The 25,890-nt window shown below is 49.8% G+C and overlaps 1 protein-coding gene across 11 annotated transcripts in view; it reads right to left on the reverse strand.

Moving 5' to 3' along the window:
• EPB41L1 (erythrocyte membrane protein band 4.1 like 1) overlaps positions 1 to 25,890 on the reverse strand; it is a 162,555-nt gene that overhangs the window by 129,089 nt on the left and 7,576 nt on the right. For all 11 annotated transcript variants that reach the window (XM_045295224.1, XM_045295221.1, XM_045295222.1 and 8 more), the window contains exon 2: positions 15,271 to 15,325. The gene's annotated coding sequence lies outside the window, so the exon portion shown is untranslated. The remainder of the gene's footprint in view (positions 1 to 15,270; positions 15,326 to 25,890) is intronic.

Here is a 25,890-nt window from a genome sequence, read left to right on the forward strand (position 1 = left end):
TGTGGTCCTGTGACAGGAAACAAGTTGCCCAGCATCATACAGAGGGGCTGCAGCAGGGCTGGAACTTTCCTGCCGGCCCTCCTCCTGAACTGGTGCCTGGGTTGGACTGAAGGTCAGGTTGAAGAGGCTGCAAGCATGAAGCCCCTCTCTCTTCCCTGAATTCTCCTTGCTCTCCTTCCTTCATGGACAAGCTCAGAAGGCCTGGTTCTCAGGCAAGTATGAACTCAGGGTTACGGTGGGGAGAAAATACTGGGGTGCTACAGAAAGCATCAACTCTCCTGCTTGGGGCAGAACAGAGCACCCCACACTATGGAGAGAAAACACTCCAATGAAGATTGGTTATTAACTAGGATGTTAGCTGATCCTAGCAACAACCCCAGGAAGCAAGCAAGAGCCATGGCCGTCTTTTTTTTTTAATTGTCTTTATTGAGCTATAATTATCATACCATGCAATTCAATGTTGTTATTGTTAGGTGCCATCAAGTCAGTTCTGAACCATAGCGACGCTATACACAACAGAATGAAACACCACCAGGTCCTGTATCATCCTCACAGTGGTTCCTAGGCTTGAGCCCATTGATGCAGCCACTGTGTCCATCCATCTCCTTGAGGGCCTTCCCCTCTTTCGTTGCTCCTCCGCTTTACCAAGCATGCTGTCCTTCTCCAGAGACTGGTCTCTCCTGACACGTCCAGAGTATGTCAGAGGAAGCCTTGCCAGCCCTGCCTCTCAGAAGCATTCTGGCTTTGCTTCTTCCAAAACAGTTCCTTTTGTCCTCCTAGCAGTCCAGGGTACTTTTCAGTGTTCTTTGCCAGCACCCAAACTCCAAGGCATCGATTCTCCTGTGGACTTCCTTATTCCGTGTCCAACTTCTACATGCCGATGAGGCCACTGAAAAGACCGTGGTTTGGGCCAGGCGCACCTTAGTTCTCAGAGTGACACAATTCAATAGTTCAGTCAAATTAAGAAGGTTGAGCAATCAATACCATAATCGACTTAGAAACATTTTCTTTCTTCTTATACCGATGGGTGTGTGGCCCTCATTATTATTATTTTTTTCATTTTATTCACAACCTTTTAATTCTAGAGTTTAAGGCTAGACTAAGTCAGAAAGAATAAAAACCAGTCTCCACGGTCTTCAAAAGAAGGGCGGAGGCAGACAGGCTGGTGGGGGCTCTGTTTGGGCTATAGAATCAGTAGATTGTGCTATAGAGAATTTCAGTGATTTTTTTTTTAATCCCAAGCACATTTTGACACCTTCTGACGGGACTCAGTACAACACCCAGGAGACACAAATCACAAACACTTCTTCCACACACAAGAGTTGTGTGGCATGACTTCCTATACTAACTGCAAGTGACTGAATGCATTCACCAAACCTACCCCTGTGATGTGTCAGCCAAAGGTGATCGTGACCCCTCAACATTTCCCTTTGCCTTGTCGGTAAGGTGGTGAGGTTCTAAGGTACCTACTATCTCATTCCTGTCAGCCCAGACTCGTGGGCCCTCATTGCTTCTAGCTGGGCCAAAGCGTCCCAAACAAGAGGGAGGCCTCATTTTATTCCCTAGAAATCGGAGGCCCGCGGTCTTCTGTGACTTGCCCAAGGAAAGTGGCAGAGTGAGAACTAGGATAATGGAAGGTGGGGCTCTGAGGATCACTGAGTCCAAAGCCTCATCACACAGATGAAGAAGCTGAGGGCCAAGAATGAAGGGAGGCTTGCCCAGAGTGGCATACTTAATATGGGACCACTCATCCTGATGAGTGGTCTGAGAGGCTTATGCTTTCTAGCTCCCTTAAGAATGAGGGAAAAGTGGGCAGAGGTGGGTGAGACTGGGATTTGGGGGAGAGGGCAGGGATAGGGCACAGGGCCACACTATCTCCTCGGGCCTGTCCATGCCAGCACCCAGCCCTCCCACTGCCGTACATGTGGTGGAACCTGCCAAGCCAGTCCCTATGCCAGAGCTAAGTGGCAGAGCCCAGAGCTGGCTGGGGCATAGGTGAGGCTGCAGACACCCAGAGCTGGAGGCAAGGGGACACAGAAAGGGCCTCCTTGGCCTAACAGCTCAGGCCACACAGCCAGGATTTACCAAGTCTCCGTTTCCCATCGACACCGGAGCCTATCCTGGGCTTCCCTGAAGCCTCCTCTGAACAAGTGACTCAGCCTCGTAGCTGTCATTGTCACTAAGGCAAGAGAAGAGGGAAGTGATCTGAAAAGTATGACCAGGGGCAGGCGGAGGAGCAGAAGGACATGTAGATACAATTACTTCCCAACCACAGATGCCAGAAGCAAGCCCCACCACCCTCGTACACACGTGCTCTGCCCTTCACCAGCCCACCTCAGTGGCCAGGGCCCCCGAAATAGCTGAGCCCACAATACAACTGAGCGGATGGTCAGAGGAGCTGTGTCTCAAGCCTCGTTCTGGGATCCTCAGGAGATGGGAAATTATCCTGCCCTCCTTGGTCTTTGACTTTACTACTCGCTCCATAATTCAAGGGCCTGGAAGATATGTTCCCACACACCTATCCCCCAGCTCTTTCCACCCCCTGGTCAAAGGAAAGTACAGAGGCTACCCCCACCAGCATGCAGGTCCCTGCCAGTGGGGATGGCTTCCTTTTCAGAGGCAGTCTGGTGGGAACCTCTCCCAGCAGCACTAGTGCCATCATCCAGGGAAGTCCAGGCTATAAATGGATTCCAGGCCAACAAGAACAGCCCAGGCTAGAGTGTGCGGGACCTGCTAGTCTTCCACCACTGATTCCTGGTGCTCAGAGACAGGTTCTGAAACCACCCCTAAGTGCTGCCAGACACAATAGCCAACTGCTAGGTGAGAAGGGGCTTTTGACATCAGCCTAGGCTCATGTGAGCACGTGACAGAGGCTCTTCTCAGAGCTCAAGTGATTCCTTCCTTGGGCAGACAGGGTGGAAGAAGCCTAAGGGAGGCAGAGACCAGCCTCTGGGTATATATGAAGGCATCAGCAGAGATGGGACCACAGCTCAACCCAACTGCCCAGCCCAGGACTACTCGAGCACATGCTGCCTCCCACCAGGGAAACATCTTTCTCAATTCGAACTCATGCGTCCGCAGAGAAACTGAGATGCCTTCCTCCCTGCCGCGCTGGGAGCCACCCGGCCCGAGCCTGGTACGAAGATCTGCTATTCAGTATCGACCGTGTCCTCGCCTATTGTGTTTGCCTCTGTATCTCAGCACCTGGCTCGGCGCCCAGTGCCTGGTGGGAACTCAGTGAAAAACGTGTTGAATATCTGAGACTCCATGAAGGAGCGACTGGAGGCAGAATCCATTTATAGGTCGAAGCCCTGAGGTGGGGAATGGGCAGCAGCGAACAAATGAGAGCAAATATGGCTCTGGCTGTCCAGAGCTCAGGAGCTAGCCAGGTGGTTTTGGATAACCAGGGACAGTTTACCCAGAGCTTCAGAACTGCCGGGCCCAAGGGCGAGAGACAGGCTTCCTCCCCCTACACTGAACATACAGACTCCACAAGGCCACCCAAATAGCCACTCTGTCATGTAGTCAACCACTCAATCTCACACTTATGGCGTGAAAATCAAAACGAGGGACAGTCCTCCCCCCACCTGTTTCCTTTTCAAGGCTGCCAGACACAGTGGCCGATCTCCACGGCATGTCTGGCCATGAGTTCCGCTCCCCAATGTGGGTGAAGACCTCAGCTGACACTAAGGAAGAGTCATTTCTCCTCTCTGAAGGCTTCTGGGCACATGGAGATGGTGACTTCCTCCCCTGCCTCCCTTAAGAGTACTCTGAAGGCCAAGTGCAGCAAGGGATCGAGATGAACATGCTGTGTGGACTGCAAAGTGCCAACAAATATGAGCTTTATTAACAACCATCGCACTAGCATCATGATTTGGCTGACCCCTCCTGAATCCCAATCTCTACAGATAGATTGTCATCATTCTGGTTCTCAACGACACAAGAAGAATTCCCAATAATGGCCTTCTGTACCCGGCCCAGGCTGTGCCTGTTGCCAGCCTTCTCGCACTTGAACCCTCTAACCTTTGCTGTAAGCACTGTCATGGTCTCGTGTGGTTGCTTGTTCGGTGCTGTGGCTTCAGCTCCAACCCAGAGCAATCCTCTGCGCAGTAGAAGGAAACCTCGCCCAGATCCGGCACCACCCCCACTGTCACTGCTGGGCCACGGCCCATTGGGGCCACCTTGTCACAGTAACTTCCCACTTGCCAAAACCCTGGGTTAGCCCTAACCTCACTTCACTGGTCCTTCCAGTAACCTCAAGGTGAATAGAATCCATTGATTGATTGTGTGTGTGTCTCATTGACAAATGAGGCACCTGAACCCTGGGAAAACTAGACAATCATGTAACTCAACTCACTGGCCATAGGAGACCAGCAATTCAAAAGAAGATAGAGATTGGCCATTCATGGGTGCCTTGGAAGAAAGGCCTGGTGAAATATTTCTGAAAAGTCAACACTGAAAACCTTATGGGGCACAACATATTCTAACACATGCATTGAAGTAGACTTGATGACAACTGTTTTAACTGATAGAGACTGGATCCAGATGGGGAAACTGAGGCCCAGAGAGCAAAAGGGATCTGCATGTGTCACTCCATATTCCTGGTTCTCTACACCTGGTCCTTTCCCTGGGCCCAGCCAGAACACACACACATGTGAATAAGGTAGCATTCACTTTGTTTTATAATGCGGTCCCCACTGTATGGCTCGTTTTCCCCTTGCATTGTTTCAGCCAACAATTGAAGCCAATTCATTTTCCAATCTAGGTCTTAGTTTCCCAAATGAAGAAACCAGCCGTCGGCAACAGCAAGTCCTACAAGGCAACAGCACTTCCGTAGATCAAGACAGAGCCGAGGAGAACATCGTGGTACCTTAACTCCTTGCTTTTCCCAACAACGGGGAAAATAAAGAAGATAAGGAAGATACCACCATTTCTGCTTCCTTGGCCAGACCACTTAGAGGATAGCCCTAACTTCTTTTATAATAAGCCACACCATACATAGCAAGGGATTTATCCCTTGGCCTGGTCTAAGGCACCCTTGTTTAAGCCTAATGAGAGCCTACAGGACAGAAGTTGACTATTATTATTCCTGGGGACAGATGAGAAAAGGGAGGCAGCACAGTGGTTAAAAACTTAGCATAACCTCTGAGTTTGAATCTCACGTCCATCAAAGTAAATTATGTGATCTTTCTGTGCCTGTTTCCTTATATATCAAATGGGGAGGATACTCTTACCTGTCAGTAAGAGGATTAAATTAAATTAAATGAGACTGGCATAAATCATTTACAATCATGCCTGGCATAGAGTAAAACCAGACCCATGGCCACTGAGTTATTCTGATTCATGGTGAGCAGAGTGGAGCTGCCTCATACACGGTAACTCTTCACAGAAGCCACATCTTTCTTCTGTGGAGTGACTGGTGGGTTTGCACTGCCAGCCTTTCAGTTAGCAGTCAAGCGCTTAACCACTGTGCCACCAAGGCTCCTTGGGAGAGAATAGGGATTCAATAAATGGCCATTAGCTTTAATGGTTCTTAGCTCTTACTAATTAGATTACTCACAGATCACTGAAGAACGGGGCTGAGGGAGGCCTGCCTCAAATCGAGGCCTTCCTCTTCTTAAAATCCTTCTGGCACCCCCTTTGCCCTCCTCCACCCAACACTATGAATCAGCGTCAACCTTAATCTTAGCACAAGAGTCAAGGACATCTAAAACCAGGCCTGTGACGATCTACCCTGCTTACTTTGCCCTTCCTTGTGACCACGTTCCATGTCCTTCCAGACCCAATCAACTGCCATTCTCCTGGGCAGTCTGCCCTGCTCTCTCCAGGCCTGGTCCCTGCAATCCCTGAGCTTACCAACTCCCACTCCCACTGCATCAGTTATACCATATCATCAGTGTCTAGTTCTTTAGCAAACTCTCCCACAGGGAGATGTCTCCCATGTTAGCATGCTGCTACTGTGATCAGCATCCTCAATAGGAGGACAATCACAGAAGAGACACTTGGGTAAAGTTCACTCATGAACTGAGGGTTAAAAGGCATGGCTATGAAAATTGATTCCAACTTGATAAAATTCTAACTCAACTGCCCTGGCCTAGCGCTGAATTGTTCTGGGCCTCTGTTTGTTGAGGAGTTAACTGAGATCATCATTCTTCTTGCTCTCCCTCTTCCTCGGGACTGCTGTGAGGATCAAACACATGAATGTGCTTTATAATTTCTAAGATGTTGTACTGGCTAATGCATTTATATATTTACTCAACAAATTATCCCACCTTTTTCCCCCCATTGGATATATAATTCACATACTCTACAGGCACCATTTTAAAGTATAAAATTCAGTGGTTTTTTGATAGTTTCACAGAGTTGTACAACTATCACCATGACCTAATTCCAGACTCCCAGTCATTCTCAGCAAGCTCTGAGTTGCAGCCCTTCATGCTTCTTAGGTAGCCGGGCTGCCCTCTGGGCTGCCCTTGATGCCACCATTCTGGGAAAGCCCAGCATGCTCCAGGGAAGACTTTCCTGGGGGAGAAGTGGGGCAAAATGTAAAGATGCCGTGAGCTCTGTTCCACTTGGAAACATACTTGCATATTTTCTGTTGAAAAAGGCCTCCAGCCCAGCCCAGGCGTTTTCCCAGCCTGCTTTTCTAGCTGCCCTGCTGCAGCCATTGTGCTGACCCTAGCCTCTGTTTCCCAATCTACTCTGTGAGCAGCAAACCTACAACTTAACAGCGGGCCTTCTCCTCAAATAACTAAGCTTGTCCACCTTGTCAGGAAAAGAAGAAGAAGAAGAAAAAGAAGTTAGCCTGTCACATCAACCCAGATTGGCAAGAGCAGTAGACTGGGGCTGGATTTAGAGACTCCTCAAAGGCAGAAGGGGAAGTGAGGCATTATTCAGTAGTCAGTGGAAAGAGGGGTCAGGATTTCTAGACACTAGCTTCTAGCTTCTGGCTCTGTCCTGCCGCGCGTTCATTCCATGTGTGGCTTGGAGCAGTCACTTGCCTTCTCTCTTAGCACCCTCATAAGGTGAGGAGCACGATCCCTCTCCTCTCGCTTACCTCTTTGGGTGGCGTCACAGCGAACATGCTTTTGGCTGCTGACCCAAACGTCCACCAAAGACACCTCAGCAGAAAAGCCCGGCCGTCTACTTGCCAAGAATCAGCCATGAAAACCCTATAAAGTGGAAACTCTGCCACACATACATGGGGTTGCGGGAGTTGGCCACAGGTTGGTTGGCCGTACTTCTCAGGATTACAGGGAAAACCAGATGAGGAGATGAATCGAAAGGACCGTTAAAATAAACAAACAAATAAATAAATAAAATGGAAAGAAAAGAAAGGGCCTTTGTAGAGAGGGGGAGAAATGGGGCAAAAATAAAGACTTTGGATTCTAGCCCAGGTGAGAGCCAGGTGATGAAGTCCATGAAAAAAACTCCCTTGCCCATTTTGATCTCTTTTATCTCCACAGAAATGCTGGCATCCCTCCAACAAGGATGAGAGAAAGTCAAGGAAGCCAGAGACATTTCGGGGAAGAATTACCGGCCATCTGGATCCTGTCTAGGTGGCATGGGTGAGGCCTTGGCCCTCAGACACAGCCCACCAGCTCTCACCAGCTGGGAGAGAGGCAGGGTAGCCAAAGTCAGTGTTTCCGAGGCCGAGCTGCAGCAGTCCGAGTCGGTGGGTGGGGAAGAACAGAGGAGGGAAGGCACACTCTTTATTGAGCCTCCTACAGGTAAACCCACCCTTCGGGAGACAATGACACAGCAAACTGTACCTTTGAGATTATAATACTAAAGCCCCTGAGACCATGAGTCCAGCTCAAAAAGTATAAGTCCTCGTCTTTCAGCCTTTCAAAGCAAGGGAACCCACTGTGCTAACATCATACCCTTTCCTCAGTTTTCTTCCCAAGTTGTTTTTGCAGAAAAATCAGAAGGCGTTTTCAGCACCGAGCCCAGGCACTGACAAGGCAGTAGGTCAGATCACTCCTATGTATATGAGGCGGGGGTGGGGTAGGCGTGAGGGGAGAAGTCCCTCTGTGGGCTAGACACACAGGGGAAGGGATAGAGAGATCTATCACTTGCCAAGGTAGCTAGAAACCATACTGGTCCTTTGAACTCTGCTGTCTGGAGGAAACGCTCACCCCTGGACAATGGACCAAAGGAAAACACTTTTCAGTCCATTTACCACCTGGAGGGAATAGTGAAGGGACCTGTTGGTTGGTGCCCTGTTCATTGTGATGGTTACTTTTATGTGACATCTTGGCTAGCCAAGAGAGCCCAATTATTTGATCAAACACTAGATGGTTCTTTTTCTTCTTCTTTTTTTAAATCATTTTACTGGGGGGCTCTTACAAATTTTATAACAATTCATCATTCAATTGTATTAAGCACACTTGTACATATGTTGCCATCATTAGATGTTTCTGTGAAGGTATTTTTGTTATTAACATTTCCAACCGGCTGATACTACATAAATGAGATCACATTCAACTAGACAGAGTAGAACTGCCCCGTTGTGTTTCCAAGGCTTTAAACCTTTATAGAAACAAAAGCTTCATCTTTCTCCAGAGTGGTAGTGGGTTCAAACTGCTGACCTTGCGGTTAGCAGTCCAACATGTAACCCACTACACCACCAGGGTTCCTCATGGTTTAAATCTGCCAGGAGGCCCCGTGAGGAGGGAAAAGGGACAGGTGAACTACTCCCATAAAGAACACAGTCAAGAGAACTCTAGAGAGCAGTTTTACTCTGGAACACGAGGTCACCATGAGTTGGAATTCACTTGATGGAAATGGATATGATTGTCTGTCTTATCTGTCTATCCATCCACCCACCGTCAATTCTGTTTCTTTGGAGAAACCGAACACAACCACCATCCAGTTGGAGTCTGAATACAACTGGGAAAAGGTAGAGCAACGAGGCACTTGTGGGGCCTGAAACCACAACTAGTGTTCTGTCACCAGCTCTTCAGTCCTGACCAAACTGAACTACCTCTGCTTCCTCCTTCCAGGCCTTCCTTTAGGCTGCTCCCTCCACCTGGAGGGCCCTTTCAAGTCCTCCATTAAATGTCCCCTCCTCCAGGGAGCACCTGTGACTGCTCTGTCCCCTCCCTCTCTCTGGTCTCTCTCCTTGCAGTGTTGACTATGCCATAGTCACACCCCCACACAGGTGACTCCAGTGCTTTCTACCATGCGCCAGAACTACAAATAGCAACTGGGTAGTTTATTATCCATGTGACCTTGGATTTATCCTCTCCAACCTCTCAGCTTCCTCAGGAAAATAGAGGTACTGTATATACTCGAGTATAAGCCGATCCGACTATCAGCCGAGACACCTCATTTTACCACAAAACTGCATTAAAAATGTGCTGAAAAACTCGGCTTATACCCGAGTATACATGGTAACCACATTACCTCCTCCATGCAGTTGCTGTTACAATTCAATGAGATGCTGTGCATCAAGTGAGCAGCATGGAGCCTGGCCAAACATGAGAACTCAGCTGCGTGATTCTACGCTGGGCTTTTGGGTAGGCTTGTGAGTGACGTTATGATGAAGAACAAAATACCTAGCACAGAACCACACACAGGAGGAGGATGAATGGTGAACGTGGAAGTAGATCTGTAGTCCACCTAAGGAGGCCTTTTCCAGCAGGCAAAGAGGTACAAGCTGGGCCTTGGCTGCCTCTGTAGGTCATGAGCCCCTGTTCCAGGGCATGGGGAGTCCGGGTGGTATTGAATCTCCCTTAGGGTCTACGAGGACCTGGTTCCTAACTCACACGAGCGACCTCAGAATTCATCCAAGGCTTTCTTTTGGCTTAGGCCATTTCAAGCTGAGTTTTTGCCATTGGTTTCTGAAGAAGCATGTCCCACGGATGGGCCCTGACCAAGAGAAGGTCTGCAGTGGACCTGGGCAGTGCTAGAAGGCAGCTTGTTGTACGAGGGGGAAAGTTCATGAGTCAGAACTGACTCCGTGGCAGTGAGTGTTTGATTGAGTGGAGTTTTTCCATGAACTTGTTTTGGAGCGCACACGTACGCTTGGGTCCCACCCCTTTCTTCTGGGCTGCAGTGGACAATTTGAAAAGCATCTTCTCAAGAATCACCCCTGGCCCTTTAGAAGATACCATTCGGACCTGGAATTGAATCCAGCCCTGGGGATCATCTGTCGACCAACAACAGGCAGGCCTACCCAGGGAACAATAGCCCCTGTGAGAAATGTGCACCTCGGAACAATGCGACCCAAAGGACAGCATTTTCCCCCCAAACAAAGCTCAGAAGGCAGGAGAGAAGGGTGAATGGATATCGGAGAATCCAGGGAGGAAGTGGGAAGAGTACTGTTACATTGAGGGAATTACAACCAATGTAATGAAACAAAAAATGTAGATAAATTGTTGAGCAAAAAACTAATTTGCTTTGGAAACCTTCCCTCAAACCAAAAAAAAAAAAGAATCACTCTGGCACGGTGGTGGTACAACACTGCTCCCTGGAGCCCTGGGACTCTCCAGTTATCACCAAGAGCCGCCCAGGATTCTAGGTAAACTGCCAAGACCCGATTCTGTCTGGGTAAATGTCCCAGATTCAACCAGCAAAGCTGTGCTGTAAATGCTTACATAGAATGATCCCACTGCCTAAAAATATTTGAAAGACTGTCTTGACTGACACTCAGAAGCACACTCAGGACTGATGTGTATGAGGGTGAGTCAAGAAATATTGCTATAAAATCACAGGTAATTGTATTAACCAAAAATCAAAATGTGAAACTTTTGTTTCTTGGTATGTCCTCCATGTGTCTGTACACTTCTGAATGCAGTGACATTATCTCTTTAACCTTTCCCCAAAGAATTCTGTGACATCGGTTTCCACCAACACACAATAGCAGAGTGGGGCATCCTGGAGGGGCTCTGGCCATGTTCCTTTTCAATGTTCTTTGACTCTGGGGAACCAAAAGACGTTTGAAGGAGCAAAATCAAGGCTGTCCAGGGCAGATGGAGTAAGGTTTCCCAAGGTCATCCTTACAGAGCAGCCTTCTACCCGTGAAGAACGAGCAGGCACATTGTTTGTTATGATGAAGAAATATTCCTTGGCACAACTCACCGGGCCTTTTGCTCAGCAGCACAGTTTCCAATTGTCTTAAAACTTCTTCATCAGAAGCTCCTATGATTTTCCTGTGTCCTTCAAGAAAATCCACCAAGTTGACCTCTTTGGGGTTCCAAAACACAGTCGCTGTAACCTTCTGAGAGGACCTCTGTGCCTCGAACAGGCCCAATAGATCCCCTTAGAGGCCACTGTTGGAGTTTTTTTGTTTGCTTTTTAAAGGCCACTGCTTTGATTAAATCTCACTCTCCGGATCATATTGGTAAATCCAGCATTCATTCCCACTTAACATTTGATTCATAAAAGTGTCTTCATTAGCTTCAATTTTGCTTAAGAGACTGATCAGCTCTTTGAGCTAACACATTTGGCATCCATTGAGCCGGAAGCTTGCTGAGGCCAAAATATTCACTAAAAACTGAAAATGCCAAACTATGTGAGATCCCAGCTTCAGTGGCTATCGCATCCATGACAATTCTACAGTCTCCTTCCACCGGTTTCTGGACTTCAGCCACAGTTTCTTCATTCACCAAAGTGGACGGTCTTCCCTCCCTTGGCTTATCTTTGAGAACTGGCCTCCAAACCAGCTGTTCTCAACCTGTGGGTCTCCACCCCTTTGGGGGTCGAACGACCCTTTCACAGGGGTTGCCCGATTCATAACAGTAGCAAAATGACAGTGATGAAGTAGCAACGAAAATCATGTTATGGTTGGGGGGGTCACCACCACATGAGGAACTGTATGAAAGGTTGAGAACCACTGCTCCGAACAAACCAAACTCACAGCCATGGAATCCATGCTGACTCACTGCGACTCTATAGGACAGGGTAAAACTTACCCCTGTGAGTTTCCGAGACTGGAACTCTCCACAGGAATCGAAAGCCCCCTCCTCCTTTAAATGGTTGATCAATCTAAACACTGTGACTTTTTTGTGGGGCAGCATTCCCATAAACTTGTTGTAAAGCTTCAACAATTTGGGAAGATGCCCCCTTGAGTTTTGTTTAAGATTTGATAATAGCCCTGACCTCAACATCATTTTCCCCCCATGGCACCAAAAGTATCCCTTTGGGGAGAAGGAACCCTAACAAGGCTAGAAGCCCTGGTGGCGTGGTGGTTATGAGTAGGAGTTCAAAACCACCAGCCACTCCTTGGGAGAAAGATGGGGCTTTCTAAATCCCATAAAGAGTTATGGCCTTGAAAAGCTCACCGGGGCAGTTCTACCCTGTCCCAAAGGGTGTCTATTAGTCAGCATCGACTCGATGGCAGTGAGTTTTTGTGGGCTACAGAAAGATTTCTCCCAAGTTGTCTCCCCCAAATATATGCCAAACTGAAGATGCTGCTTGCTACACATGGTAAATGACTGTACACTAGGAGGTCAGAGGCTATTCTCCCTAAGGGTTATCACCCATCTAAAGTGAGATAGTTAAAGTTTATTGTGCCAACCTGGCCAATAAACACATGTGGGGCTAATTGAAGGGTGGAGAGATAAATGGCTCAGTGAGCCTCACCTTTCTAGTTCTCAGGTCTCTTGCTTTCTGATGGTCAGACCAGGGTGCAGCTGCCTTAGCCAGTTCCCTGCTTCAGCTGGCAAGGATGACTTCTGCAAGATATCCCTCTGGAGAAGCCACATGGACCTACCCCGATACAGCCCTGGGTGCTGGAGCAGCCGTGTGGAGACCCCTGCCAGCTCTGAGATGCTTACAGGCTCACTGATTCAACTTTCCTCCTGCAGTCGGCATCATTGCGTGTGTTTTGTGAAATGGAGGAGGACTTTGTGGATTGGTGTTGGGCATATGGACTAATGTTGGGCTTGTGGACTTGGGCAGCACTGGGTTGGGATGTTTTCTTGATGTGCACTTACCCTTTATATAAAACTCTCTCTTATACATGAGTTTCTGTGGATTTGTTTCTCTAATGTATCCAGACTAACACATAAAGCAATCGGACTGTATAGTCTGTCCCACCCTAAGTAGGACTCTCTTCTGATAAGGATAGTAGATTGTCTCCCTGAAGGAGGGCCTAGGAGGTCAAACCCTCAAGAGTGATCAAGGTTAGGCTGCCATATTGAGTCTAGAGTCCACCCATCTTGTCACATGTACACCCCTAGTCCCTACCCTTTCTATTATGTGTACACCCCTAGCGCATCCCCTTCCTATCATGCTTGTGCCTATTGTACAGCCCCTTCCTGTGACGTGTGTGGTTACCTGTAATCATGCCCCTAAGTATATATGGGCCTTGGCCAGAAATAAAGAGAGAGACTCGCTTGCCTTTTCTGCCTGCACTGTGCATGGACCTGGCTGGTAAGATCATGGATGTTCAGGATGTGAGCATGCTACCATGAAATGTGTCTGACTCCTTTATTTTACTTTCTCTTCTATCTCTCTTATTCTTTATGACTTTACTATATAATCTTTATTGCACCTATCGGGCCTGTGATGATATAGTTGTGAGGGGCTGGATTCCCCCACAAGTTTTTTGGTTTAAAAGGCTAAGAGGAATGTATTACTGAGAGAACTTGTCTCAGAGACATGCTTAAACATGTTTTGTTTGGGATAAACCTGTACGTGTGTGAGGTATAACCCAAGTAGCAATGCTTTTTGACTTGTCCACATATTCCCAAGCTATAGAAGAGGAAGCCAAGTCTCAGAGAGGGAGACCGATGAAGCCAAAGCCACAGAGCACTTGATCCCTACACTCAAAGAAATAAGATGTCACCATAAGAGCCAAAGCTCCTCAGCAGTCAACTTCCCCTGCACCAGGATGCCTGTGAAAATCTGTCAGCACTCCCACTTCCGTCTCCTCTTGTGAACTGATAGTGGGTAAAGCCTAGAGACTCGATTTTCTAGGCTCTGCCCCTACAGAACCCTCTGCCTCTGAGCTTAGAGGGCTGCAGGAAGCTTCAGGAACTTGTAGGATAAATACATGAACCAATCTCTACTTGCCCTTACACACCACCCACAACCACACACTGAATTCCCGCCTCCCTACCCTTTGCCCAAATGTCAAGGAAAGGCCAGGCTAACCTCCTCCTGGGAACCCTTAATCCAGCCTGTATCCTGGCCTCACGGTGCCTGTGGACAGAGGATTCCTTGTTCCCCGAGCTTCCTGCCCAGAGAGCCCCATAGACCCATATGCTGGCAGGAAGGAGCCAAATCCCTCCCTTTAACTGGAGCTAATGTCACCCTCCCCACACCTGCACCACTCCCAGAAGCAGGAGCAGGAGCAACATGCTCCCAGGTCTGGTCCTCATTCAATCTACCTGTCCCAGCTGGGCCCAGCCCACTAGATGCCCGTCTCCGTTCCCGTGCTCATAGTGCCTGGCCCTCCACAGCCAACCAACACACACCACAGAACAAGAAAGGTCCACTAAAGAAGCATTTTGCCAAAAATAAAGGCCAAAGTGTTTCGATGACACCATCTCAGCTCTGGCCCTGTACTTTGCTGAGAACACTGCAGGCGATTTGCATATCACTTTTCATGGGCTCAGTTGCCTCTCTAACCCCATCCCCTCCCCAAGTCACAGAACCCCTGAGTTGGACAGGGGGTGTGCAATTCACTGGACCAGTGGTTTCCAAAGTAGTCTGCACAGAGCCGAACAAGAACTTAGTGGCATGGTCTGGGCAGTCAGGGGTGGGGGCTGAAGAACTGACCAATTAAAAGAGTCCCCACCACAGCCTCAATTAGGGCTGCCACTCCCTTCACTGATTTATATTTTCAGATTCTCTAGGATTCGTCTGAACGGGTGATTTCTCTGCTGGAGAGTTTGAAAATAATTCATTTGGTCTGATCCACCCCCCCACCTCTGGGACCTGATGTACACACAGGAAGACTAGGGTGAACAGAAAGGAAGGCAGTTGCCCAAGGTCACAGAATAGCCAGTGGCAGAGCCAGAATGAAGCCGCCTCTCCTGCATCCAGTCTGCAACCCAGGGGTAGTTGAGCAAATGAAAAACAAGATTCCAGGTCCACCCCCCGGGGGACTTCCTAAGTGTGCGTTCCAGCCCCTCCCTCAAAACCAGGAGACTCCTCGGCACTGACCTCCTTCAAATCCTCCAGAAACCTGTAGCCTAGAAAAACCCTCTCCTGCCTCCCAAGCAGTAAAATATATCCAAAGAGAGAGGCTCTGAGCCTGCAAGGTGGTTGTGTCCAGCCCCTGGCAGCAGACCAAGGCAGAGCCTTTGTAACACTCACCCCTCCTCTGTCCGTCCACACCAGCTCCCAGCGGGTTGGCACGTTAGTCAGGCACCTAGAAGGAGGAAACAGTGTGAGCACCTTCACACACAAACAAAACTCAGCAACTCTGTGGGTCCAGCATGGAGCTGGAAATTGAGAGGCTGGCATTTGACCCGGGAGGAACCTTGGGGAAGTTGCGGAACCTGTTAAACAGAAAGGCCTGTGTGACGGACTGTACACAGAAAGCAAAGGGGAAAGTCACACACATGAGGCTGAAGCGACCAGGCTGGGCAGGGCCTTGGAGTCCAACGTAAAGAGTCTTTATTCTAACCACAGCCATGAGAAACCATGGTTTGCTGGAAAGGGGACATGAGTAGCTTTAGAAATGCCAGTTAGAGTGGGTGCATAAGCAAAAGTGGTGAAGAAAGCTGATGGTGCCCGGCTATCGAGTGATATAGCGTCTGGGGTCTTAAAGGCTTGAAGATAAACAAGGGGCCATCTAACTGAGAAACAACAAAGCTCACATGGAAGAAGCACACCAGCCTGTGAGATCACAAGGCGTCAAAGGGATCAGGAATCAGGCACCAAAGACCAAAAAAAAAATCATAGCATTGTGAATGAGGGGGAGTGCCGAGTGGAGACCCAGGGCCCATCTGTAGGAAATTGGAAATCCCCTTGCAGAAGGGCTGTGGGGAGGAGATGAGCCAGTCAGGGTGCAGTGTAGCAATGATGAAATATACAATTTTCCTCTAGTTCTTGAATGCTTCCTCCCCCCCAACTATCATGATCCCAATTCTATCTTACATATCTGGCTGGACCAGAGGATGTACACTGGCACAGATAGGAACTGGAAATACAGGGAATCCAGGACAGATGAACCCCCCCCAGGACCAGTGGTAAGAGTGGCGATATCGGGAGGGTGGAGGGAAGGTAAGGGAGAAAGTGGGAACAGATTACAAGGTCTACATATAACCTCCTCCCTGGGGATGGACAGTGGAGAAGTGGGTAAGGGAGACATCAGATGGTGTAAGATATGACAAAATAATAATAATTTATAAATTATCAAGAGTTCGGGGGGAGCGAAGAGGGAGGGGGGAAATGAGGAGATACCAAGGGCTCAAGTAGAAAGCAGGTGTTTTGAGAATGATGATGGCAACATATGTATGAATGTGCTGGACACAATTGATGTATGTATAGATTGTGATAAGAGTTGTATGAGCCCCTAATAAAATGATTAAAAACAAAAAAAGGAAGAAATGCCGGTTAGGTGATATTGTGACTGTCCAGGGCAGCGGTGACAAGGGCCTTGCCTAGGGTGACTGCAGTAGAGACAGAAATATCTACTGTAGAAAATATCACGAGCTATTTAAGAAGTGGCACCCACAGAACTTGGTGCTGGGCTGGCTTGGGACTGGTGTGAAGGAGAACAGGCCCGTCGGACCCTCCTGGCTCAGTACAGGGATCTCCAAAAGCCAGGAGAAAAAAACATCCATTTCCCTCTTGACCTGTCTCCCCATCTGAGAAATCAATATGATTGGGCTCGGTGATCCTTGAGTCTTCTGCTTTGTTTTGTTATCGCACCAATTCTGTGCTGGCCTAATTGACTCAGCGTATTGAAGCCCCTTTTGAATCTTCTTTAAGCCCCAACTGCAAGCCCAGCCTAATACGCAGTGGGGCAGGTTAGCTGGCGGAAGAAGTATCAGGAGCCCTGGACTCACACTCTGACCAGTAACCTCCGAGTGGGATAAAGTGTTTCTACTTTGCTTCATAGGAAACACAAGAATACGGTGAAGAAGGCCCCTAGAGGCTGGGGTTGAACCAGCAGGCACAGAAGCTGACTATGTGAAAGCCCTCTCTCTCTGCCCCATGCCAGAGACTGACCCAGACCTCAGGACACTTGACTCCAGCTAGAATATCAGCCACCTGGCAGGTTCCAGCCTGCCTCCTAGCCACTGTTTCCTTGCACCCAGGATCACCAGGGAGGCCAGTGGGTGAACGTGCCTGGGAGGCAGTGCAGCACAATGGTGACTCGCTGGGGCTCTGGAGTCACAGAGAGCTGGTTTGAATTCTGGGCTATGTGGCCTGAGGCAAGTCACTTTACTTCTCCAAGTTTCTTCATTTGGAAACTAAGAGTAATAAACCTACTTGGGGGTAGGGGGTAATGAGAGGATGCAAGTGAGAACTGGCACAGTGCCTTGTTCCAATCATCCAAGAGGCAGTAGCTTCTGTTTACAGTTGCTAGTCCCAGAAAGCTCACCAAGGGCTACAGTGAGGAAGTGGCTGAGCTGGACATCCCACACTGGCAGAAAGGCTCTGGAGTAGGGGCGGGGCACATCCAGTCCACAAAATTGATAGCAGCTAACACCCCATGCATACCTTGCCGAGAAGCCGTTCCATCGCATTAGGGATGAAGTAATTAAGTGTTTGACCTGTATGGCCCAAGAAGGATGTTCAAAATATCCGAATGGTCCTTGGCAGAAAAACAGGACCCTGCTTTAGAGCATGGGTTCTGCCCCACGAACTGGGCTGCATGAAACCATTTTGGCACCTGCTTTTAAGATAAGAAAATGAAGGCCAAAAACTAAGTGGTTTGCCCAAGGCCATGGGGAGCATCAGTGGTACTCAGACTCAGAGACTCACTGCCATGGGGTCGTGCCAGACTCCTAGTGAGCCCACAGGACAGAACAGAACCGGCCCCCGTAGTTTCGGAAACTATAGCTCTTTACAGGAGTAGAAATCCTCCTCTCTGGTCAGCAGCCCGACATGGGACCCATTATGCCACCAGGAGCCCAAGCATCAGTGGTAGAAGAGGGATTTGAACCCAGGTCTCCTTCATTTAAAACGCCTCTGCCCGCCCCATTGACATCCAGAAAGTACATGTGTGCAGAGGCGCCTCAGATGTCATGGCCCTTTAAGCTGGGAATATGGACAAATGCAAATCTGTGTGTGTGTGTGTGTGTGTGTGTGTGTGTGTGTGTGTGTTGGGGGTGGGGCGGTTGTCCTAGGTGGGTAAAGCTACCTTGAGAGGAAACCAGAAGGAGCAGGTACTACAAAAGCCTCTTTCTCAGAAGCCCTCTCCTGGGACTGGGCAGGAGGGGAAGGGGCTGACAGCAGGGCCATCCATCCTGCCAGGGCTGAGGTAGGGCTGGATCTAAACAAACACAACAACTCCAGCCTGGCCACCAACTTGCTGCCCAAGCATCCCCACCACCACCACCCCACACACACACGCATATGCACGCTTACACACTCAGGTCTCTGTTGCTTTTGCTCAAGAATGAGACGCTGGTACTGAATGGGGCCTGGATTCCGTCATTATGAGATTAATAATAGCATTTCCAAAAAATAAAAATGACCAGGCCCTGCTACTATACTCCCAAAATGCACCTCTGAATGCTGGCTCCATATTCGTTGGTTTGGGGAGCCCTGAATTCAGGTCGTGAATGGATGGCCAGGTTATTCCCTTCCAACAAGCCTGAGTCTCCTCATCTGTAAAATGGGGACGTAATCTTTCGCCACCAGAGCATAACTCCAAAGGCAAGCCATCCCTACAGGTGTATTACAAAAGATATAGTGCAAGACATTCCCCCAGTCCTTGTCCCAACTCCCTCCACCAAGCCCATTCAGACCAGTGGAGTGAGTGAGCAAGAGCTGAGGGATGCAACCGTAGCAGCAACCCCCCCCTCACCACCACCCCCGCCACCCCCCAGCTAACGCTTGACTGTCCACCGTGTGCCCAGAACTGTGCTGAGTGCTTCGCTTGGACTGTATCTCAGGTAATGCCCCCCAATCCCTCAATCTAACCATGAGCCTTGGTTCACCGCTGAGAGGCCAAGGGCAATAGACGAAGGTTCAGCCAAGTGAAAGGACTTGTCAAGCATCATCCAGCAAGCCAGCGGAGTGGCCAGAATGAGAGCCTAGATGCTGGCTTCTCCTTTGACCTCAGAACCCTGATCTTATCCCTGAGGCTAGCAGATGGAAACTTTCCCCAGCAGGGTACAGGTGCTAGGCTATGGGCTGGAGGGAGTGGGGGCAGGGAATACATCTGAACTTCACAGTTTGCTTTTAACCTCCCTAAACAGAGACACTTTACACCAACCAGCTGCCATAAAAGAAAGAAAGAGAGAGAGAGAGTGAGAGAGAGAAAGAAACCGAAGACAGTTGGGGAAGTAGATCACAGTCCTTACTTCCTGCTTGCCTGTGGGTACTCTTGACCCTCCAACCTTTCGGTTTGGGTGAGGAGATTAACCATTTTGCACCACCTGGGAATGCCTGTCTCTGTTATGTATTCTTTAAATGCACCCAACTCAACTCTCTAACTAGCACTCCACCGTCCAATACAAATATAATGCAAGCCACATACGAAATTTCAAATTTTCCAATAGCTACATTTAAAAAAATTTAAGGGGAAATTAAATAATATACTTCTTTAACTCAATCGATCCAAAGTAGCACCCTCATGTCAGCATCTACCGACTCTAGTTCTGGGACCTATTGTATCCCCAGTGATGGTGACCAAGGGATCAGAATTCTCATTGTTCAGAGGAAGACACTGCTGCTCATCTAGGTGAGTCCCCCATCCAAGGTCACCCAGCTTTGACCCAGCCTGTCAGAGTTAGGAGCTTGAGCTCTGTCCCAGGAGCTGGGCAGGAGCTGGCCTTAGGCTCTGCCTTCTAGAGCAGCAGTTCTCAACCTGTGGGTTGCGACCCCTTTGGGAATCGAACGACCCTTTTTTTTTTTTTAACACTTTATTAGGGGCTCATACAACTGTCATCCCAATCCATACACACATCAATTGTGTAAAGCACATTCGTACATCGTTTCTCAAAACATTTTCTCTCCACTCAAACCCCCGACATTAGGTCCTCTCGAACGACCCTTTTGCAGGGGTCGCCCGATTCATAACAGCAGCAAAATTAGTGATGAAGTAGCCACGAAAATAATGTTTTGGTTGGGGTGTCACCACCACATGAAGAACTGTATTAAAGGGTTGCGGCATGAGGAAGGTTGAGAACCGCTGTGCTAGAGGAAGAAATCATTCTCTGCCATGCAAGAATCTGGTGGCAGAAAACAGCCCAGGGCAGAAAACACAAAGAAGAGGCTCAAGGAAAGGAGAGGCGCAGAAAGGAACAGAGCCCAGTCCCACCTGTGGGCAAGAAGCAGAACCAGCAGGGTCCACTGGGTCCCACTGGCAGCCTGCCCTCTAGGTGGGTCCCGGAGGGGGCTGGGTGCCACCCCCATGAGAACATTGACCCAGAGGTCCTGGGAGCAGGGCCAGAGTCAGTACTCACCGCCCAGGTCACCTCAGCTGGAGGCAGGGCAGGGAGCGTTCAGAGTGGCACGCCCTCTGGGGAGGAGGTAGAGAGCCCTGGAGGCAGATCCCAGAATAGAGGAAAGGTGGCAAGTCTGCAGCCAGAAAAACCTGGGTGGCTCCGCCCCCCAGGGGAAGGCACCCAGCGCTCAGCCCCATCTCACCCGCCCAGCAGGGTGAACCGCTTGCCAGCTATCAGGTTTAACAATTAACTCTGACTGGTTGCCACTTCAGCAAGAGGTGGTTTGAGCAAAATGTCCTATTTGGGGATAGGGGAACTTGGAAGGTGGTAAAGACTGAGAAGCAGGGTGGGTGAGGCTGTTATCAGGGAGAAAAGGGTGGGTTAGTGGACCCCCCTCGCCTCTTTCCTGTCCCTCCCTGCCTATGTAGTCCATGCTGCTAAAGGGTAATGACTGAAGTTCCGAGCAGTCTAGCACAGGGTCTGGCATGCAATTGGTGCTCCGTAAATATTTTTAAAATCAGGGCAGGGATGAATTAGAATAAAAGAGGCCAGCTCTATGAGTAAACAAATGGAGGAGAAATGAAAAACAGCAAAAGATGGCTTGCCCTGGGCTGGACACCTCTTCACCCCAGGTCCTAGTTGAAACCAGGCTGGGCTGAGGGCAGGACAGCAACTGGCCAGGGCATGCCAGGAAAATGGCTTTGAAAGCGTCAGCCTGGGATAGAATCCCCCAGCCCTGGCTCAGCCCCTCCCAGCTGTGGTCACACCTTGGGCAAGTGACTCCAGCTGTGGAAACCCTCATTTCTTCCTCCTTAAAATGGGGGTGATCCCACTTCAGCCCAGGGTTGAAGAGTGGCAGGCCCCGGGTTCCAGAATGCACTGTGCTGGTGTAATACAGCCGTGTCTGTCTCTCCCTTGTGCTGCTTGGCAACAGCCTCCTCCTCTTTCCCAGCCACCCCCTGAATTCACCCACATCCCACATACTCCCCTAGCTTCCACCCATGTGGTCCTTTCTCCTTTTCCGGAAGGAAAGCCTAGAAGGATGGCTCCAGCCCACTTGCTCCGCACTCACCCGGGACTGCACACACACCTTGGCAACAGATTGCTCCCAGTTTGACATTTGCTTGTCATTTACATCTTCCTTGGGTTGCTCCGGTCCCCTCCTTCTGTTAGAGCTCCAATTCCCCAACAAAGATCCAGCCCCACAACTTGTGCTCTGGGGCCAGACTCTCCCTCTCTGAGCCTCTGCTTCTCTACTCTATAATGTTGGGACGAGATGGCTTTTTCTACTGGCCTACTCTGACAGGCCAGGGATTCACGTGCACTTTAACGTCAGGCACACCACATCAACCAGGAGCCCTTGGTATCACAGGGTAGACATACATGACCCAGGCTTGCAGAGGCCCTGGGGCCACAGCCCACCCCTCACTATTGCCTCCTCAAACTTTGGTGCAGAGGAACCAAGCGCCTCCCTGACCTGGGTCTCCAGAATTTCCACCACAAGCCCTAACTTTCTGCCCCAGTCTCCAAGGACCCCCGGTGGCTAGTGGTTATCCACTGGGCTGTTAGCTACAAGGCCAGCTGTTTGAAACCACCACGACTTGGCTTTCTACTCCTGTAAAGAGTTACAGTCTCAGAAACGCACAGGGCCAGTTCTACCTTGCCCCATAACTGTGGTTCTCAACCTGGAGGTGGAATGACCCTTTCACAGGGTCGCCCGATTCATAACAGTAGCAAAATGACAGTGATGAAGTAGCAACGAAAATCATTTTATGGTTGGGGGGTCACCACACCATGAGGAATGGTATGAAAGGGTCGCAGCACGAGGAAGGTTGAGAACCACTGTCCTATAGGGTCGCTGTGAGTTGGCATGATGGGTTGGGTCTGAGTTCTCCCAATCTCACTCAAACTCCGAGGTGGCGGCAGGAGCTACCGCTCCTCCTCGACTGAGTCCCTTCCTTGTGGAGTTCTGGAGCCGACCCGCCTCCACTCTGACCTTTCCTGTACCCTTTCTGCAACTCTCCAAATAGGCGCCCCACTTTCCCATCTCTGTAGTTCACAGCTGTTTTCTCTATAGGGGAGGTTTGCCTCCCTGCCTCTCTCCTGCCCGGAGAGTTCAAATGTCGCCTGGAGTCCACACTGCTCCCTCACTCCTCAGCCCACTCAGCCTTGTCTGCTGGCACTGAGTCCTCCCCTAAATGACCTCAAGACTGTGCACCACGGAGCACCTAGATCATGCCCCCACCCCAACCCCCAGCACAGGGCTCAGAACACCGTCGTGTCTCCTGAAACAATAGAAGCCATTCACTGAAAAGTAATAAAGTGTAATAACTGATCGAGTAGTTCATTCCCTACAACGCTCAGACCACCACATTTTATATACATTACAGTGACTCCTTCCAACCCCCCAAACAGACTTGTCATCTCTACCTGCCTTTTAAGGTGAGAAAAATGAGGCTCAGAGAGGTGAAGTGGCTTGCTCAAGGTCACATAGCCAAGAAAAAAGCAGAGTCAAGGCTAGAACTTAAGCTCTTACCCCCTGCCCTACTTGACTTCCCTCCAGCGCACAGATGAACAAGGGGATAGAAGGGAAACCGTGGCCTGCCCAGTGACAAGCCACAAAGACTCCAGAGAAACCAGACCAGCACTGGAGGCAAGCTCTGGGACTAAATCTACTGAGCACCTGTGCACAGCCCAGTGCTTGGGTGCTGGGCAGACTCAGTCCTGCACTCTGAGGGAGCCAGCCTAGCAAGGGAGACATGCCTAGTCCTGGAATAAAGCTAAGACCATGCACAGTTGTGCCCAGAGGGGAACAGATAAGGTGCCAAGGGAATGCAGGGGAGGGAAAGATAAGTGTTCCTGGTGGGGGTGGGGATAGGAAGGCTCACAAGGCTTTCTGGGACAGTGGCTAGCATCTGAGTGGGGCCTGGAAAAGGCAGCCAGGATTTCACCAGAGATTGGGGGCTGGAGGAGCATGGTTGGCATTGTTGCCAGGAGGAAGAGAGAGAGCCAGGACAGAGACACAGGTAAGCACTGGGCATGACCCAGGAGCCTCAGGAAACACATTCTCCAAGCCCCTCCCCTTGGCACAGGCCCTAGGTGCCCAGCTCTGGAGAGGAGCCACTTTGAGCTTCCAGAGACTCACAGGCACCTGGCTGCTGTATTAAGAGTGAATACGGGAAGGGAGGAAGGGCCTGAGTGCCTGGGCCTCAAGAATTCAAGGGGCCCATAGCCAGACACTGTCCAGACTCTCTAACAATGCTAAAGTTGGGGGACCCCACCAGGAGAAGTGAGCTAAGTCCAAAAAAGAGCATGAAAGAAGGCAAAGAACAGGCTGGGCAGCAAGAGATCTGGCTTCTAGAACACAGACCAAAGCTGCCAAGGACTATGTGATTATCCTGTCCACCTTTCATTTTGCAGCTGGGTAAAGTGAGGTGCAGGAAGAGGAAGGGGCTGGCCCCTCAGCACCTTCAAAGCCCAGTCGGCCATGTCCTGAGAGGCAGAGATCTGCCTCCTATGCTTGGCTCCGCCATTGGTCTCTGGCCACCCTTCTCCTGAAGACAGCAGATACACTTTTCTGGATCATAATTCAAAAGACACAGATGGCGGCTTGGGACCCTTTCCCGGGCAATGCAGACTCTCAAAATCAAGTATGTTGCTTCAGAAGCTCTCGAACATCTGAAGCCAGTGTGCTCCGAGAATGATCTGAGAAGCAGGTGCAGCTCTATCGCCAGGGAGCCTGTTCATACAGGCTGACCACCAAGGCCAGACCCACTCAGGCACCCCAGCATTTGAATCTCTTGGGTGAGTCTGGGGAAAGAGTGTTGGGCCTTTAAGGTACAACATTTGAGAAGCCCTGCTTTAGGGAACAGGGGAGGCAGATGTGGAGGGTGAGGGGTACGGAGTGGCTCCCCTTGTAGCCATTTCAGATTCTGAATTTCTGTGGCTAGATGCTGTAAGGCCACTGCTCTCTGGCTAAGCTGCTTCTCCAGCCAGCAGGTGGCTGGGCTGGGCTAGGCTGAGTAGGTATTGGTCACCATGGGGGCAGGTGGAGGCTCGGCCAGCTGATTGCTGCTGCCCAGATTCGGAAGTGACGCTCTTGAGATCAGCAGCTAGGCCTGGGAGTGAGGACAAGGGGCTGAGCTTGGGATAAGCAAGGGGCTGAGTGGGGGGTTCTATCAACGCAAGCCTACCTACAGGCTCCCCGGTTTCTCTATGATGGACTTACTCTTACACCACCTCTGGCTTCCTTTTTTCTTTTCTTTTTCTCTAGAAGATACATATTCCTGCACCTGGGTCTCCTGATCCCTCCCTTCCCCTCCCCAATTCTTCTGGGGCTCTTCCCATCCCCAGCCTGACAGAGGCACTCTGAGGACCCAAGAACCTGCCTGTGGAGACAAAACTGTTGCTTTTTGCAGATGATAAACTTATTTACCTGGAAGATTAAAAATAATACACACACACCCCAAACAAACAAACTGCGAGGTGGCTAATGACAAAACAACAACTAAGTAAAGAACAAAAAGACTTCAGACTTGCATGGGCACCTTCCCCTAATGCAGTTCTCTCTCTCTCTCTCTCCAGGTGGGCAGCTGGCTAGAACCAGGGGGCTCAGAGCATTGTCCTGCACTAGGGCTGAAGTTACAGGAAAACCAGTTCCTGAGGGAGTGGGGCAGCCTGCAGGCCTGTGAGCCAGGAGCCCTGGTCTCCATACCCTGCTCTCCCAGTCAGGGAGTTTGAGCAAGTCCATGTGCCGCTGTGGAGCCCCAATTCGTCTAGCAGGCCCTACCAGAAGCCAAATAGAAACTACTCAGAGGTGCCTGAGGGCTTGGGAAAACCTAATTTGAATCCAGCAATGCCACTGCAGAGTGAGTTAAGCACAGGACTGCTAACCATTATGGCTGAAATATTGGGCTGTTCAAACCCACCAGCCATTCCTTTGGGAGGAAGCTGGAGCCCTCTGCTCCTTTAACAACTGACAACCTCAGAAACCCTAAGGAGCAGCTCCACTCTGTCCTATGGAGTGCAACCAACTGGATGACATGGTTTGTTTTCTTTCAAATGCCACTTCCTGGTTGAAGACTGGATCAAAAGCAAAAACCCAAACCGGTGGCTGTCAAGTCAAGTCTGGCTCATGGTGAGGCCTGGATAGGCCTTGGATAATCTGTGCCTCACTGGTTTACGGATTAAAAAAAAGCAAAACATTAAGCATGTAAAGTGCTTAGCACAGGGCCTGGCACACAGTAAGCCAATAAATGTGAGCAGTTGTTTGTAAGTCCCCAGGGTGAGCCTCTTACAAGGAAAATTCTAGGCTTTCTAATTCTTCTTTGGCCCCAAGCAACCCCCAAACCATCCACCTGAAGTG

Source organism: Echinops telfairi, unplaced genomic scaffold, assembly GCF_000313985.2.
Source record: "Echinops telfairi isolate 266 unplaced genomic scaffold, ASM31398v2 ScPeMD7_5592;HRSCAF=6446, whole genome shotgun sequence".
Classification (NCBI taxonomy): domain Eukaryota; kingdom Metazoa; phylum Chordata; class Mammalia; order Afrosoricida; family Tenrecidae; genus Echinops; species Echinops telfairi.